Source organism: Erythrolamprus reginae, chromosome 5, assembly GCF_031021105.1.
Source record: "Erythrolamprus reginae isolate rEryReg1 chromosome 5, rEryReg1.hap1, whole genome shotgun sequence".
NCBI lineage: Eukaryota > Metazoa > Chordata > Lepidosauria > Squamata > Dipsadidae > Erythrolamprus > Erythrolamprus reginae.
This window is the reverse complement of record NC_091954.1, coordinates 27,416,658-27,434,784: the sequence shown is the minus strand read 5'-3', so window position 1 is coordinate 27,434,784 and position 18,127 is coordinate 27,416,658. Positions and strand designations below refer to the sequence as shown.

At 39.0% G+C, this 18,127-nt stretch overlaps 1 long non-coding RNA gene across 1 annotated transcript in view; it reads right to left on the bottom strand.

The window, feature by feature from the left end:
* Window positions 1-12,894, bottom strand: part of LOC139167623 (uncharacterized) — a 172,108-nt gene extending 159,214 nt beyond the window's left edge. The window contains exon 1 of the long non-coding RNA XR_011559159.1: window positions 12,712-12,894. This is a non-coding gene — a long non-coding RNA (uncharacterized lncRNA). The remainder of the gene's footprint in view (window positions 1-12,711) is intronic.
* Between the last annotated feature and the right edge of the window lie 5,233 nt (window positions 12,895-18,127).

Below are 18,127 nucleotides of genomic sequence, written 5' to 3'. Positions count from 1 at the left end.
AAATATATTATGAATTTGGGGCGGCATACAACTTGATAAAGTTCATAAAGAATGTATAAAACACTGCTGTGTTCACAAAATATATCATGCTCCTCCAAATATATTATGAATTTGGGGCGGCATATAACTTGATAAAGTTCATAAAGAATGTATAAAACACTGCTGTGTTCACAAAATATACCATGCTCCTCCAAATATATTATGAATTTGGGGCAGCATACAAATCTTCGGAGAGGGGCGGCATACAAATCTAATACATTGAATTGAATTGAATTGAATTTACATGATGGACTGCTGCCTACATATAGTATGCTAATTTTGAAAACACCGGCTGAGTTCCTTAAAATAGATTCACCATCATCAACACTGAGAATATTCATCGAAGATAACAAGAAAATGGAATCTAAAGAGTGGGTGATTCATGCACTGATAGCAAGAACAGTGCTTCTTAAAAATGTGGGACTGAAACATTAAACCTATGGTATGAATGGTTTGAGACGTTTTGAGTACAGCAACAGTGAAAAAATCAACTTGTTCTTCTTTCAGCACAATTTAAACCATGTGGCTTTTCTTTTGCATGACTTGGCAAGGTTTCTTTTTCTTTTTAAAGAAAGAAACAAGGGTGAACAATAGTCTACTTGAATTTTGAAAGATGCTCGTTATTTATAAAATAGTCATTTATTTATAAAAATTATGATTAGACCATGTTCCAGTCTGTCACCATTATGATAATAAGGCTGGGATGTTATTAGAATGTGCCCCCTACACTAAAAAAACCCCCCAAAGTGGACACATACAATGTTTGGTGGGATCAAAGTTTTGCCTATTGTTGGATGTATGGCATGTACACAATATATACCTAATGCACATAAAAGCAGAATTATTTTGCATCACTGGGGGCACTATATTGACTTTTGTTTTAACCATGACTTGTGGACACCCCATAATAAGCTTTCAAATTTCACAAAGCCATAACACCTACACCTGAATGGGGATGAGTGAATTAACCTAATTTTAATCATTTTCTTTTTAATAGCCAGGTATCACCCAAATCTCCATTTTAGCCTGGTCTACCATTCTATGTGTGATTCCAGCCAGGGCACAACTAGGGACTGGGGGCATAGAGAGAGACAGAGAAAGATTGCGAGCAAAGGGGTGAAAATAATTTACAGATAGTCCCAAATGTAGTATTTTATTTTTCTTCAAAAGGCAGATCAGATTTTGCTTTCCCTTGAAGGCATTTCTGGAGATGCTTTTTGGACCTGAAGCAAAGCGTTTTCAAAGGAAAAACAAAATCCCTTTTGGGGGGGGGGGACAAAGAAAACACCTTTGGGACAACTTGGATGACTGAGAATCTCTATTGACATTTAAAAGATAGATTGCTATTGGACAGAGGAAGAGGAGGAAAGAGGAGGAGGAGAAAAGGAAAAAAAATCTCCTGATGCTTAAAAGGCATCAGTTGGGTGCTTAGGGTACTCTATGAGACAGAGATGTCTCAACAGAGATGAAGGGTACACTAGGGACTAAGAACTTGGATGACTAATAATCTCCATAAACATTTAAAAGGTAGATTGCTGTGGGTCAGGGAATAATAGGAGAGAGGATGAAGAGAAATAAATAAATAAATGAATGAATGAATGAATGAATGAATGAATAAATAAATAAACCTGATGCATAAAGGCAGCAATGGGTTTGTGTGTTAGGGTACACTATGAGACAGATAAATAAAAAATGGAGATAAGGAGTACACTAGGGGCTAGGAATTGGATGGCTGAGCATTTTCAAAGGCATTAAGGCAGAGGCCTTCAAACTGGGAAACTTTCACGACTTGTGGACTTCAACTCTCAGAATTCTGCATATAGCATAGCATAGATAGTTGAAGTCCACAAGTCTTTAACGTTGCCCACTTTGAAGACCTCTGCATTAGGGACTAGAAACTTGATTCATTGAATGGGTTATTATTAAAACAAAACATAGATATATTATGCCTTCAAGAAGTTCATATAAGAAGAAAGCCATGTTTCCAGTGAAGAAAGTTGAAGACATTCCAAACCAAGGGGGAGATGGGGGATGGGGAGGGGAACGGCCTTCTCTGAGGCTCATGCCACGTCCCTTCTCCATCCCGAGCAGCAAGGCTGCATCTTCAAACTGTGGTCCTTTGGAGCTCGGTGGGCCCGGACTAATCCTTGATCTCCAGATGCTGCAAACTCCTTTGACCCATCCTCTCCTCCTTTGCAACCCAACCTGTCAGACAGACCTGAACTTTTCATTTCCTTTGGAATCCCTCTGCATTTCTGCACAGCCTCGGGTCCCGTCCACTCCTGACAGACAACCAAATTAGGTTTATTATGGAAAAGGCAGCCTTGCTGCCGATGCAGCTAATGCCCCCTGTCTCTCCAAACCAGACAGCGGCGTCTCCGGCTGTAATGCTTCAATTCCGTTCCTTACTCTAATTGCCAGCCAACCTGCTCCTTACTTTGCTGTTCCTCCAGGCTGCCCATCAAAAACAGATATCCGTTTCTTGGTTTTAAGCAGTGAGCAGATAGATGATGGTTGTTATGGAGAAAAATTCCCTCCCTGTAGTGCACAGTAGCTCTTTTCTCTAGATAAATTTGCAAGATTTTTTTTACCCCCTTAGCTTTCATTTTTGAATAAATCAAGTTCCTAGTTCCAAAGGTCTATATAAGAATTGTCAGTCACCCAAGTTTATTTTTATTTATTTTTATTTATTTATTTTGTCTATACATATAGGTTTCAGAGGATATAATCATAGTAAAATACATCAATAAAAGAATAGGAGATAAGACATTAGGAATAATAAGGAAGAAATAATCACTGGGAATAACAGAGTTCATATACATGGAGCTAGTAGAAACATAAGATAGATATTAGGACAGGGGACGGGAGGCACGCTGGTGCACTTATGCACGCCCCTTACTGATCTCTTAGGAATCTGGAGAGGTCAACTGTGAATAGTCGAAGAGTAAAATTTTGGGGGCTAGGGGATGTAAAGGGTTCCATGCTTCCTTGTGTTCCCCTGGTAGTTAAAAACTTGGAAAGAATTCCACCATACAGTCAAAGTATATATGAAAAGAGAGATTCATATTGCATAAAGGTTTGAATACAAATATACGAGTATACATATTTTGGGGTTAAGATTAGGATTGAAAACTCTGTCTAAAATGTGGCATAGCCAAGGGATATTTTAGCTATTGACTTTTGTAAACTTTTGAGTTCAGATTCTAGCTCCTTTTAGCTCTTTGACTTTGAACTATGCCTATTTTGTTATCTTTCCTTTATTCTACCATATAAAAATATTTGGAGAAGTTATCTATTCATTTACTGAAGGCAGAGGGACACAAGTGCAACATTCATATTATGCATCACTTGTTTTAAGACGTTTTAATGAAATATCATTAAAATCTTAATTTAAAAGAAGTTCAAAAATAAAAATACAAACACTGTAAGTGCAGGCTACAGTATTTCACAGTGCTAAATAATTTAAACATGCTTCTATAAATACAAACAATAAAAATTTAAAACTTTTATTTCATTCTCATATATTTTCGTCTTCTACCTTATGTTATAAATCACCTATGACCATAAACTCTTCTCTGGGGCCAATCAGAATTTCCTATATATTAATTATAGAAATAGAATTTAACAGCTTGCCTTTCCTACTACAGGTAACCCTCAACTTATGGCTATAAATGAACCCAGAATTATGGTCATTAGTTGTGTCGGTTATTAACCCCCATGTTCTGTTCGACCCTGTTCCCGGGTCTAATTGACCTGGACCGCAAATTGTTCATTTTAGGTACTTATATTTGGTCTTTTTGAAAGCTTTTTTCACTTGGAAACAGGTTTGAACATTTCTGCACACGTTGAAATGAAAATTGAAATTAAAAAATTAATTGTTATTGGTTTATTTTGCTGATAAAATGCGCGTCCCCCATTTTTGTGAATTCTTTTTCAATTTATGGATAGTTTTGCTTGCAAAATGTGTTCTATTTTACTAAACCTGGTGTGGGATTGGTAGCTTGAACATTTCTGAACATAATGATATGAAAATTGAACTGAAAAAAATGATACTTATTGGTTTATTTTGATCAAAAAGTCTCCCCCCCACTATTTTCAATTATTTCAATTTATATAAAAATTATGCTGTTAATTTCAAAATTACATACTTGTTTTTAGTAAAATGGATTTCTTTCATAAAATTAGTTGTCTGGCTATCATCTTCTTGCTTTTCAAAGGATATTCCAAATATTTCTAGCCAAATATATATAAAAAGTGAAAATAATGGCACATAGCATGGTCAAAGGGAGTGGCCCGTTTGTGACCAAAATAAACAAATAAGCATCATTTTTTTCAGTTCATTTCTATTTTTCCTATGATCAGGAATGTTCAATTTAGTGTATCAAAACTTCTGGGGGGAAATTCCTTAGAGATTTGTAGCCTAAAAAAATATAAACTCATACAAAATGCTGAAAAAATGGGGGGAGGGGCTTTTTGATCAAAATAAAAATATAAGCATCAATTTTTTTCAGTTTAATTTTCATATCATTATGTTCAGAAATGTTCAAACTAGATTCCCAGTGAAAAGGGTTTTCAAAAAGACCAAAGATAGGTACCTAAAAGAATTGTTTTGTTTCGGGTCAAATAGACTCGAACAGTACAAGTTTAGGTAAAATTTTGCCCAGTAAAAAGTTAGCCCCCACCCCCAAAAATATTGTTATGATGACAAGAAATGTTAAATTGAGTAAATGAATGCCTAAGATATTAAAAATATTTCAGATTTGGAGCCTAAAAATTTTTTAAAGTGAAAATGGTTGCAAGCAGCCGGGGGGGGGGGGCTTATTTCTGATTTTAAAAAACCAATAAGCATCATTTCTTTCAGTTCATTTATATTTTTCTTATGTTCAGAAATGTTCAAACTACCAATCCCACACCAACTTTAGTAAAATTGAACGCATTTTGCAAGCTAAACTATCTATAAATTGAAAAAAAGGTCACAAATAAAGGGGAGGGTCTGCCTTTTATAATCAAAATGAACCAATATGCATAATTTTGTTCAGTTCAATTTTCATATCATTGTGTGCAGAAATGTTCAGACCACTTTCCAAGTGAAAAAGGTTTTCAAATTGACCAAACATAAGCACTTCAAATGAAGAATTTTTGGTCCGGGTCAGGGTGACCCGGGAACAGACCTCTAGGGACTATTTTTTTTCAGCAAGAAAGAAACTCCCCACCCCCCAAAAAAAAATTCTTATAGAGAGAACCCCTGAAATGATGCAAAGTCATGAAATTTCAAGTTTCAGATATGTAGGGAAATTTTTTTACAGGGTCTCAAACTTTGATTTTGGATCTCACAGGCCCAAACAGAACAGCATTAAACAGGTTGCCACATGACAGATCTTTAGTCCTTTTTGGTGATCGTTCTTAAAACAAATGCCATGGTCATTAACCAAACCCAGATCTACAATGGGCATTCCCCACCCCCGAAACTGGAAGTAAACACCTGCTTCTGGCAAAAAATATTATAAATCAATATCACATCATCTAGGAATGCTATAAACAGCTATACATGCAGGCCAGTTGCCTAGTGCCCAAAAAGTGATTACATGATTGTGGGGCATCTGAACTCCAATTCAGGATCAGATTATAATTTAGGTAAAGCACGACACCATTACCCGGAGGGGGAGCAGATGACTTTGTGTGTGTGTGTAAAAATACCTTTAGTACAACGGCCGCGAGGGGGGGGTTCCTCCTGGCCCGGATGGTGCAGGGCCGCATGCTGAGGAGGGATGGTGCTTCAGCGGCATACCCGGGGAAGCTCAGGGCCCCCGTCTTGTATGTGTGGATAAGCAGGGCTGGGTGGGCGAGGGGCATCTTCTTCTCATCATGATTCCCACACACATTCCATGTGGTCAACCAACATCAGGGATCCGTACCTTCATTTGAGGAGGTGGGGGAGAGGAAGAAAAATCCTCGGCCACTCCACGAAATGGGGAAAGATTCAGCTACATTTATTTACCGCTGAATGTAGGAGAGAGAAGTTGAAAACGTATCTGAGCGAAAGCTGTGAGCGATGGCCACAATGCCTCAAAGCAACTCCAACCAGCCTTCCCTCAATCCCTTCCAGTCTATTCCCCTCGTTTTGTTTTGTTCCTCCATTTAATTTTTGGCGTGGTGTGGTGAAGCTTCCATTGGCATTGGGCGCTCCTAACCAATCAGAACCGTATGTTATATTCTCCAAAGCTAAGGTGACCAGATGTCCCATTTTTTAAAAATCAGGTCTTTTTAAAAACACCACAGAATTTAGGAGAAATTGCTCAAAAGCAGGACATCTGTTCACCTTAATCAAAGATCAAATAAGTCAAGAACTATGAGTACCATATATTTCAAGCCATGACTATAGTAGTTACTTTAAAATAGGGAGGTCTTAAATATTCTCTCTTAGATGGAAAAGTCCAGCCCCTGAATTCCATCTCTTTTTATCGACATTACTTCTAGCTCAAGGGTGAAATGCTACCGGTTCGGCCTGGTTCAGGTGTACCCATAACAGCACCACTGTGAGGTTCCGTCCACCCTCCTAGACACCACCATTTTCCTTTTTTTAACTCTCTGCATGCGCAAAGTCTTCTATGCATGCATAGAGGGTGAAAAAGCACACGTGATGGTGGTGCGTGATTGAACGAAACAAGTGCATATGCTCAAATCTCGCACTTCCAAACCAGTCGAGAAGGTAAGTAGATTTCACTGTAGCTCCAGCTCATTGCAACCGAGAGCCTCCACCCTGAAATACTCACTGCAATTTTATCCACCAAAAGTATTGTTTGATATAATCATAATGGATGGATTAAAATTTGCATAATTTGCCTATATAAATGCTTCTGTGCGCACACTTCCATCATCACCCACAGATTCATATTAAATCTACATTCCAAACCAATCCCGATTGGAACTAACACATAGAAAAGAAAATATAGAGGAAGAATTATGTCGTTCTTATGATGTCATTGCTTGAATCTTGGTAAAGAGCCCATTAGTTCTTTTTAAAAATTTATTGTTTGTTTGTTTCAATTTATAGGCCACCCTTCTTGATCAGAAGTGGCTCAGGGCAGCTCACAATAGTAAAAATAAACACATTACATAATAATACAATATAAAACATTTCAAAATGAATAAAACCCACTATTAAAACAATCATTCTATTCTATTCTATTCCATTCATATTCCCCTTGGTTGTTTTTATACCCAAAGAACAAAGGAATGCACAGAAGCATTTCCATTGTTATTCTCCTACCTATTTTTTAAGGAACCATATTCTTGATGGAAGTGCTCCAGCAATTCAAACAAACAAAATACAGTACTTCAATCATTACATAGAATTGTCCAGAGATGCAATGGCTTAAAAAATGATAGGATGCAATGAACAATAATGATGTCTGTCTTTTAACAAATATGGTTTACCATTGGAAATCAAATCTTTGGACTTGTGACCTGCTGTGTGAATTTCCCATCTCAAAGGGAATCAAGCTTTAGTTACAGAGCCCTGTAGCCAAATTAGAAAAGCAAAGCAAACAGCTTAAGCAGGTGGCTTACCTTTTTTTTTCTTTCTTTCTTTCTTTCTTTCTTTCTTTCTTTCTTTCTTTTCCCTGTTGTTTAATTATTGTAGCTTCCCTTCTATCAAGAAATTAACTGGGTTTCCTCCTTTTACAGAATAACATTTGAGACTTCTATCCACTTACTTAATGGGTTCAGAAAAGGAAGTTTGAAGTGTGTGTGTGTGTGTGTGTATGTGTGACATGTTTTTTTTTTTTTGCTGAATTTTAAAATTAAGGGAGACTAGGATGGCACCATTTTGGCCTTGTTCTGGCTTCATCAGCTAGCCACACCTTTACTGGGATTTGATCCGGCAGCTTCTGCCTTGAGAATTAACCTCTAGGCCACTCTAGGTTAATTCTCTGCCTTACAAGGCAGAAGCTGATGGATCAAATCCCAGTAAGGGTGCGGCTAGCTGATGAGGCCAGAACAAGGCCAAAATGGTGTCATCCTAGTCTCCCTTAATTTTAAAATTCTGCAAAAAAACATGTGATACATACAAAAATATAGTTTGTCGGCTATAAATAAATTAACTGCCTTGAAATGGCTCTGGATTGGGCCTAGAGGCAAAAAGGAACTGTGACGTTCTTTCAATATACCAGGGTGATCAGACATTATATATATATTATATACATATTTACAGCAGCACGAAGCTTAAAACTTCAGCCTGATGATGGTGAATGTGATTTCACCGAAACGTCGCATAGACACTCAAAATATTACATGGGGCAAAACCCGAACTCAGAACAATCTACACACACACACACACACACACACACACACACACACATATATATATCTCACATATTTTTGCTGAATATTTAAAATTAAGGGAGTCTAGGATAGCGCTATTTCGGCCTTGTTCTGGCCTCACCAGTTAGCCATACCCTTACTGGGATTTGATCCTGGGGCTTCTATTTTTCTGTTGGATCACCCTGCTATATTGACGGAACATCACAGTTCCTTTTTGCCTATAGGCCCAACCTAGGGCCATATCAAGGCAGTTAATTTGTTCATAGCCAACAAATACTTTCTGTATGTATCACATGTTTTTGCTCATTTTTAAAAAAATTACGGGAGACTAGGATAGCAAAAAACATGTGATACATACAGAACATAGTTTGTTGGCTATGAACAAATTAACTGCCTTGAAATGGCCCTGGGTTGGGCCTATAGGCAAAAAGGAACTGTGACATTCCTTCAATATACCAGGGTGATCCAACAGAAAAAAACATAGAGCCCCTCCCTGGTACAAAACTGAAGGGATCAGATCTGCTGGCCTAGAGGTTAATTCTCTGCCTTACAAGGCAGAGGCCCCAGGATCAAATCCCAGTAAGGGTATGGCTAGCTGATGAGGCCAGAATAAGGCCAAAATAGCACTATCCTAGTCCCCACTATCCAGCCCAATTATCCATCAAATTTAACCCCCCCCCCAATTTATTGTAAAATTTACTCTAAAATTGATATTAATTAATAATCAATATTAAAATATATAAATTAATTATTAAAAAATTAAAATTATAAATATTTTTTAAATGTTAAGAATACAGGAGATAGTCCAGTTCATTAATCTATCAGTCAAGTAGCACCTAAATTCTAAAAAGGTCAGTTCTGGAGATATTCAAGTTCAGTGGGAAATGTCTAAGTCCTGGGTTTACTAGTTCTATTTCCCAGGCTCTTTTATGCCGACCACTGCCACTGGCCGGCCCTCACAGTCTTTTCCTCTGTCTTCAGCTCCTCCATTTCTACAGAACTCTCTGTTGACTCTGTAAACTGCTTAAAGAGGGCTGTGAAGCAGTTTATAAGTCTAAGTGCTATTGCTATCTCCAGTCTTTTTAGAAATGAAAACAAAGTGGCTCATTCCTAACTTTTTATTGAAGTCTGTTATGCCACAATTAGAATCAGAATTTTCGTTGCTAGGCCAGTTGGTTGTTAAGCGAGCTACATCTGAATTTGTAACCTTTTTTTGCCATAGCTGGTAAATGAACCACATTTTTCCCCATTAATTATACTTGTTGGAAGTCACCTAGGAAGGTCACAATGGGCATCATGAATACATTCTGGTTGCCAAGCTCCTGCACTTTAAGGATTTGGTTTTGGGGGTTCTATGGCAGAGGTTAAGTTGCAAGGACCAAATTGTAATAACTTTTTTCAGTGCAACTTTGAACAAGTAGCTGTAAACTGAGGATGACCCAATCATTTTGTGATTCTACAGAGATATCAAAGAAACCATTATTCAAGAAAAGGACTTAAGGATTCAACTTTTGGAACAGTGATTGTTATCTGTCAAAAAAAGAAAGCAAATCCCTATACAAACAATATGAAAAAAATGTGTATTTTAGGGTACTTATAATTGAGCATTGCATAGCTAGATTCAGAGGATATGAAAAATAATGGCTTCATTTTGACTTAATGTTTGCAGAAGCAAATATTCTGGTTTACAGCCAGATTTCTATATTGGCTATATGATACATATAGCAATAGCATTAGCAATATCACTTTATAGTGCTTTTACAGCCCTCTCTAAGTGGTTTACAGAATCAGCATATTGCCCACAACAATCTGGGTTCTCATTTTACCCATCTGGGAAGCATGGAAGGCTGAATCAACCTTGAGCCCGTGGTGAGACTTGAACTGCTGAACTACAGTTAGCAGTTAGCTAAAGTAGCCTGCAGTGCTAACCACTGCACCACCCTGGCACAAGATTAGATATATTAATCTAATCAGATATTAAATGTTACATAATCACAATTTGAAAACAGTTCTAATGCACATCGAGCCCTCTCTGCATGCATACGAGCCATCGCCCCAGTTCAGCTTCACCGTGCATGCCAGCCAGCTGGTTTTCTTGTCTCTGCTGTGAATGCAGGAGACATGCTCACATGAATGAGAGGGAAGGAGTGCATGTGAGAGATGCCTGCGCATGTGCAGGTGGGTGAGGTGCATGGAGGCACGCACACATTGCATTATGGGTTATAAGTGCAGGGAGAGCTACTAGACCCCAAATGGGTCATGGGGGTTGAACGGGGGGAGTCATGTGCACATGCGTAGGAGATATGGCAGTGTGGGAGAGGTCACATGCTCATGATTGAGGCAGAGTGCACAGGGGTGTCACATTGCATTATGGGTGTGGGTGCGTGTGCATGCTTTTGGCACATAACAACAAATGACGGCGCCGGACTTACCCAGCAGCAGGCTTTGCTGGAGGGACCGGGAGACACTGGACCCTCATGGCGGCCGCCATCTTGGATCCCGAGTGAAGTCTCGTGAGGCGAGACTTCGCTCGGGATTTCGGGCCTGATTGGCCCGGATGCTGATTGGTCTGGGCGGGGCCTGCTTGCCCTATATAAGGGCGAGCAGGCCCGAGGCTCAGCCTTTTCGCCCGGACAGCAGCCACAAGCAGACACCCGCCCGCCCTCCCTATTTTGCAGTGTGCTTAGGGGTCGCCCTTAGGGGGCCGAATGGGAATTTTTTGCAGTTCTGCCTCTTAGCCGGGCTGTTTTTTCGCCCATTCCACACTGGGGAGATGGATGTGCGGTTAGGGGGTGCCTGTATTTTTATTAGGTTAATTGGCTTACCTTTGGTCATTTGGGTAGGCAGGTTAGGGGCGGAAAACTGGGGGGTGGTTTAGCAACCGCGCGTTCTCCCTTGGGCATCTTTGGGGATGATTTACAGGTTCTCTGCAAGCTCATGGAGGGAGCAACTGCCTGAGCAGCTGGGGGGAACCTGTCTTTGGGTCCTGCACCTTTAAATTCCCGGATTCGGGTTAGCCGGTGGGACCCCCCTCATGCAAAGCATGGCAGGGTCGCAGGTGATGGAGAGGTCCTTCACCTGGACTTGCATCGAGATACGCCCATGAGTTGCCCAGGAAGTTTTTGCCCTAACGTCATTTCTGCCCCGGAAGTATTTGTTTGACCCTGCAGGTCCATTTCCGGGTCATAGTTGATTATGCTAATATATGCAAATTTAATGAATAAATTATGCAAATTTATGTTAATAAAAATGACCCAGTTTAAATCCAGCTCTTGTGTCCGTGTCGTAACTCCGTCTCTCCAGCAAAAAGGTTAGCTACCACTATTGTAGTCTTACTCTCACAAAATTGCCCAACCATTGCCAGATTTTCTTGAGAAAATAGTCAGGTTGTATGCGGAAACAGAAATAAGTCATTCAGGAGGAAATTCATCGCAACTTTGAAGTAATTTTAAATTTTTAAAATGCTTGTGATCTTGGTAAATATTATTTTGAAACTCATTTTATTTACATTTGTTAGATAAAACAACTTAGAGATCTTATAGTTAATGTGCTGAGTAAATGCAACACTATTATTATGTGTAGTTTTGATGTTTTATCTTTCTTTTATCAAAGCTGCCTTTTAAGAGCTAACTTTATGGAGCTAAATAATAAAAAGTTACTCCACCCACACCAGAGCCATGTGGAACACTTAAGCCAAATTCCTTAAAATAGAGAGAAAGACATAATAGGTGCTATAAAATGATTAAAAAAAACCCCTTGCACTCTCCACAAACATCCAAAACACAAACATTTTAGAAATGGTAAAATAACTCATCAAAGCCATAGGCAGACCATGCGTGAAAAAGCCCAAATGGAACCAAATAGTTCACTTTCAACCCCAACAAAATCTTTTTCTTATCTTGGTCAAGAACATGCAGCAAAAAGGAAGTTCAAATGTTGGCTGAGAATCAGAATAAAATGAATAACATGAAAACCCCTCTCTCTTACACATAACCTTCAACCATCTGAACAATTGCACTGGTCACAGCATATGAATTGAACACATTCAAACCCCACCACATCCCCTGTCTAACAACCCCCCCCCCCCAAAAAAAAAAAAAGCAATATAGGAAACAACTCAAGACATTTTGCTTCTGGGGCCCTCTGCAAGATAAAAGATAAAAGGCTGGATTTTCTGATCTTAGCTAGTTAAAGCTGCAGGGTTAGGTCTGTTGCCAAAATGGGAGGGAAAGCCACTGTAGTGCTCAGAAACATCAGAACACAGTGAAGTACAAGAATCACCTGCTCAAGACACAAATTCAAGCTTTGATTACGTCTCCTTTGGATTATAGTTGTATTTTATTTCCCTACCTGTTTTCATTTCCTGTTTAAAGTACAACTTGCATCCTTGGGGACACTAAGCATGGCCTTCCTTGTTTGTCTTTCAGATCCAATATGACTTGCTGTAAACCCCCTGACTGGTTGAGCCTTTCATCTTGGTACTTCTTGCTATGGTTTCTTTTTAAGATTGGGGGAAGAAATAACAGGTTTCAAACTGATTTCTTATTAACAACAGAAATAGGGAGGGGGAGGGGGAAGGGGAAAAGAAGAAGAAGAAAAAGAAGAAGAAGAGGAGGAGGAGGAGGAGCAGGAGCAGGGGGAGGGGGAGGAGCAGGAGGAGGGGGAGGAGCAGGAGAAGAGCATGTGATAGAATGTTATTTCAAGAAAGCCTGGAGGATGAAAAAGAAAATGATATAGGTAGCTAACTAACTAGAGGGAATTTCATTTAAGAGCATTATTAAGCAGCACAATTTGTGAGAACTGAATGGGAGGAAGTATGCTAGGGCCCTTTAAACAAGTGAAAATTTTGTGCTCAATTAAAATAAAAATAATAGGTCTCCAAAGTAATAAAATACATTTAAGTTATCTCAATCAATAAGATACCAGAAAACAGACCTTGACTCCAATTGAGCAGCAGTGTTATTTTTTTTCTTAAAAATTTTCTTAATACAAATTTAAGAAAAATCCTATTGAAGAAGAGCTGTATTTTTTCCATGGAAAAAAACAGCCCTAGAGTCTGCAGCATATTTGATATTTGATATCTGAAATTATCAGATAAATTAATACTTCCCATTTGAGGCACGATACCCATCTACTCAAACACCTATTTCGCTGTTCAAAAGAAATAGACTTTATGGACTGTATTTTTAGAAAGTAAGATTTGCCTCTCCTAGTCTGAAAACCAGTGTATATACACTGCTCAAAAAAATAAAGGGAACACTGAAATAACACATCCTAGACCTGAATGAATGAAATATAGTCATTGAATACTTTGTTCTGTACAAAGTTGAATGTGTTGACAACAAAATGAAATTGATTGTTAGTCAGTGTTGCTTCCTAAGTGGACAGTTTGATTTCACAGAAGTTTGATTCACTTGGAGTTATATTCTGTTGTTTAAGTGTTCCCTTTACTTTTTTGAGCAATATAGAAAAGAATATATGTTGCTCAGAACTGAATTGTGAAGCTTCTGATTCCCTTTGAGCTTGGTGGTTTGTTTGTAAACATTTTATTACCCAACTAGCTAACATCATTAGTGATAGGGAGTGTGGAGTAATACCTATGGAGTTATTCTCACAGTTGCTGGTGATGTAATAAAATATCTGCAAGCAAACAGCCAAGCTCAGAGAGCACTAAGAACTGTTGCATATAACACTCACAGCAGTACTGTCTTCTGTAGTGTTTTGACTGGCAACAGAATTTAGTTCTTATGATGTGCTTGTTAGATGTGGAAGTTCAAATTTAATGAAATAAATGCAGTTTGAAACAGGATGCAAGGGAACTGAAGTCACGTTAGAGCAAGTGCTTTAAGTCTTTACAAGCTATTATACTGGGTGTCTTCATAAGAATCATAACTGCCTTCAAAAAGAAGGCACAGCTGGAAGAAAGCCCACACCAATCTGCCAATATGGTTTCCATAACAAGCAGAACTTACATAGGATGACACAATGGGGGGGAAAAAGAAAGAAAGTAAGAAATGGAAATGGAAAAACTCAGAGGAATAACAATTGTGGTGGTTTCAAGCTTGCTCAATGCAACGCTTGCTTTAACATTTGTCAACAAGTTATAACCGTGTAAGACACATCCAAATTAAAGGGATCATAATGCCAAAAGTGTAGGGAAATAATAATTCAGATATTTTACTGAATTGAACAGTCCAGTGCTGTGGAGATGTTTAAAGTTATTGGCTGGATTTATTTATAATGTTAAGTCATAATATTGCTTGTTTTAATGGGGTTGTAATATGATGCATGAACCCAGATGTTGCAGTTTAGCTGTTTAGCTGAACAAGCCTGGTTAAAATTATCCTGGCCTAAGGTCAGGACAGCCATTCCTCTTGACAACTATAGTTGTATGTAGAGGTTTGTACTGCAGTCTGCAAAATTCAATGGGGCTTACTTCAGAGTAATCATACATAAGACCAAAAGACAAAAGACCATTTCAATTATTTAAACTACTTCCTGTGATCTATGTTATTAAAAAATCTTGATGAGGCTCTTTCTAGCAAAATAATCCAAAACAATGGATAGAAAGGAGAGAAGCAAGCATGAACACTGCTGTTCCCAAGATGCTTACTGAAGCGCACAAAATCGATAGAGTCTTTGCCACCCGAGAATTTCTTGACCCTTTCGAGATTGAAGGCGAGGCTTTTCTCAACTGTATAGATACAGGAGATGAAACTTGGGTTTATCACCATACTCTAGAGAGCAAACATCAATCAATGCAGTGGCACCATACCCATTCTCCTTCAGCCAAAAAATTTAAAGCTCAGCAATCGGTGAGAAAAATCTTGGGCACCCATTGCACACAAATCTTGGGCAGCAGCATCCATGCCCTTATCATTCAGGTAACATATTACAGCGTGTACTTCACACTTGGAGGGAAATGGAATGGGAACTCTCATCTTTAACCTTCACCCAATGCCAGTCGATCTACTGACTACTGGCACTGCTCATTCTTTTTCGCTGGCTTCCCGCTACACAATAATAATACCAACTTACCCCGTGAACAGGCCCCACGAGAGCTATGTGCCTTGTAAGCTTACTTTCCGGATAACCCTCGTACTCATTATAAGTACGTATATAAGTATAGGTGTAACATTTCTATAGTAACATGGATTAAAGATGCTTTATCTTTAAGAACTATGGTGATGAAGTGGTTAGAATGTAGTACAGTATTGCAGGCTAATTCTGCAGACTATAAGCAGTTTGATTATGATCAGCTCAAAGTTGACTCAGTCTTCCATCCTTTCGAGATCAGTAAAAGGAGAACCCAGATTGCTGAGGGCAAAAGAACTATGAAACGGTATATAAGTGCTTTTGCTATTTATGGATACTGAACCTTCCCCCCTTCATTAATCCCTGATAATAAAATCCTCTGCATTCAAGCCTTAGATTACCCATGGCTATAAGAGAGTCTCAGTTACCACTCTCCTATGGAGACCCTGATCTGAAACATTGCGAGACAAAGAGTAAGAAGGATGTGGTTAGAAAAGGAATCATTTAATCGGCTATCTCCCCTCTTAGGATCTCCTTTGGAGGAGGATCTTTTCTTTTTGCAACAAGCAGGTTTCCTGTTTCCTTTTCTCTGTTGTGTCTTCCTGACATCCAAGCTACAGAGATGAATGGGGATGGGATCTGCAACTTCCTGGGATGGACGGAGGCCTGTGAAGGGAGGAGTGATTATGAGCTCCCCCCCTGAAATGTTTAGTTCCCCTCCATTAGAAGAAGTGATAATAACTGTGTTTCCTGTGCTTTGATATCGTGCTGACAGGGTCTGCCTAAAATGCTCTAGCTCAGTGAATGAGATAAAAATAAGATTGAGGAGAGAAACACCCAGATCTGCCTGTGCGCCAGTTGCCAAAGAAAACATAACGATGGTAACAGCAAAACTTACATTCTTGAAAGAATGGGGAAAGGATTGAATCCATGTTGGAGAAATGTCACAATAAAGCTAGCCAGCTTACTTTCTTTTAATAGCATATATAGGCTGACCCAATCTATAATGACTCTATACAAATCCTTGAGGTGGCAAATTCTAGACCATTTGGTGGTGATCTGTGAAATATGTCATTTGCAGTCTTTTGGCAGAAATGTGTTGACCAGGGCTGTCAAACTTGATTTCATTGAGGGCAGCATCATGGTTGTATTTGACCTCCAGTGTGGTGTGGGGTGGGGGTGGCCAGAGTGGGCGTGGTCAGCTCGATGTCACTCCTGTTAAGGGTACTTCTGCTGGCTGGAGCATTCTGTCAGCCTAAATAAATTCCTGAGCTCTGTTTTTGGCTGCCACAGCTCCTGCTACACTGCCAGTGAAAAGGGAGCTTGGGACACTCCTTTTTAACTGCCAGAGGGTTACAGGAGGCTGTAGCAGCTGAAAACGGAGCTCAGGTGCCTGGTTTCACTGGGAGAAGCAATGCAGGCTGGTCCTTCACTATTTCCAGGGCAACCCTGTGGGCCAGATTTAAATACCCCATGGGCTGGATCCAGCCCCTGGGCCTTGAGCTTGACACCCCTGTAGATGGATAAAACATACATAATGTAGATCATAATGATCAAAGCACAATAATGTCCTGGAGAATACAACTCACCCCTTTTTCTTAAGGAACACTCATAAATTGTCCAACAATTTAATCTTAGAAACTGACAGACATCAGAATCTGGCTGAATTTCAAGTCTTGTTTGATTTTCTAAAATGGCCTATTTAGAAGGCAGGTGAATCAAAGCTGTTTTCAGGAGCATTAAATATTGCTTTGGGGTTACTTTGAAGGCGAATCCATTTTTTTTGCTTCTCTATCAGTTTGAGATTTATACCTATTTATAGTACATACATTCCTATGAAAACATATGGTAAATAAATTATGTACCAGAATTGGAATAATTATGCCTATTTATCCAGTCCTTGAAGGGAGCGAAAACTTTTTGAAAGCAAAGAATCACATATAACATTATCTTCATATACTGTACAGGCCAGTAGACATCAGTAATCATCTCAATGAAGGAAAATCGGTGGAATAATTTCCAAAAGTAAACATTCTTTGTAGTAGGCTAAGCATGCAATATGTTACAATGCTCAGGAGTTGCATTCATATGGTTATCAGACAATCAGTGAAATCTACAATTTCATTTTTCACAGAAGCTTAGCTTGTAAAAACTTTAATGCTAAGTCTTCAGTTTGCAGATCAATAGCTTTTATTTGTAGTAAAAGGGTATGTTATGTACAGTGAAGGGATACCAAAATTTTTACTACCACACTGTGGGTGTGGCTTATGCATTTTCTTTCAACCTCTTTCAGTGCAAATTGGGTGCTGTGGGGTGGAGCTCCATTTTTGCTACCCCACTGCATTCCCCCCCCCAGTCTGGGCAGTAGCCCACCTCTGGTTATGTATGTATATAAGGCTTTGTCTGCCTTATCACATCATAACTACTCAGCCATTTTCAAAAAGAATGGCTCAGTTCCAACACTGTGCAAAACCAGGGTTCATTTTTAACATGATTTCTTAAGCAAGCCACCATTAAAGTCATGCGCCACACCTTTACACAATGTGAACTGAAATATTAAATCTTTCAGGCAAAGTATTGCCTGCTGAATTACAAGGATCTAATGCGATACACCTCCAGTATAAGAAAGCCTGACTTTCAGGATTTTTTCATATGGCACACTGGAGTCAATTAATTAAGTTAATCAATTAATTAAGCCTTTCCTAATTAAACATAAGGTCACCAGATAAGC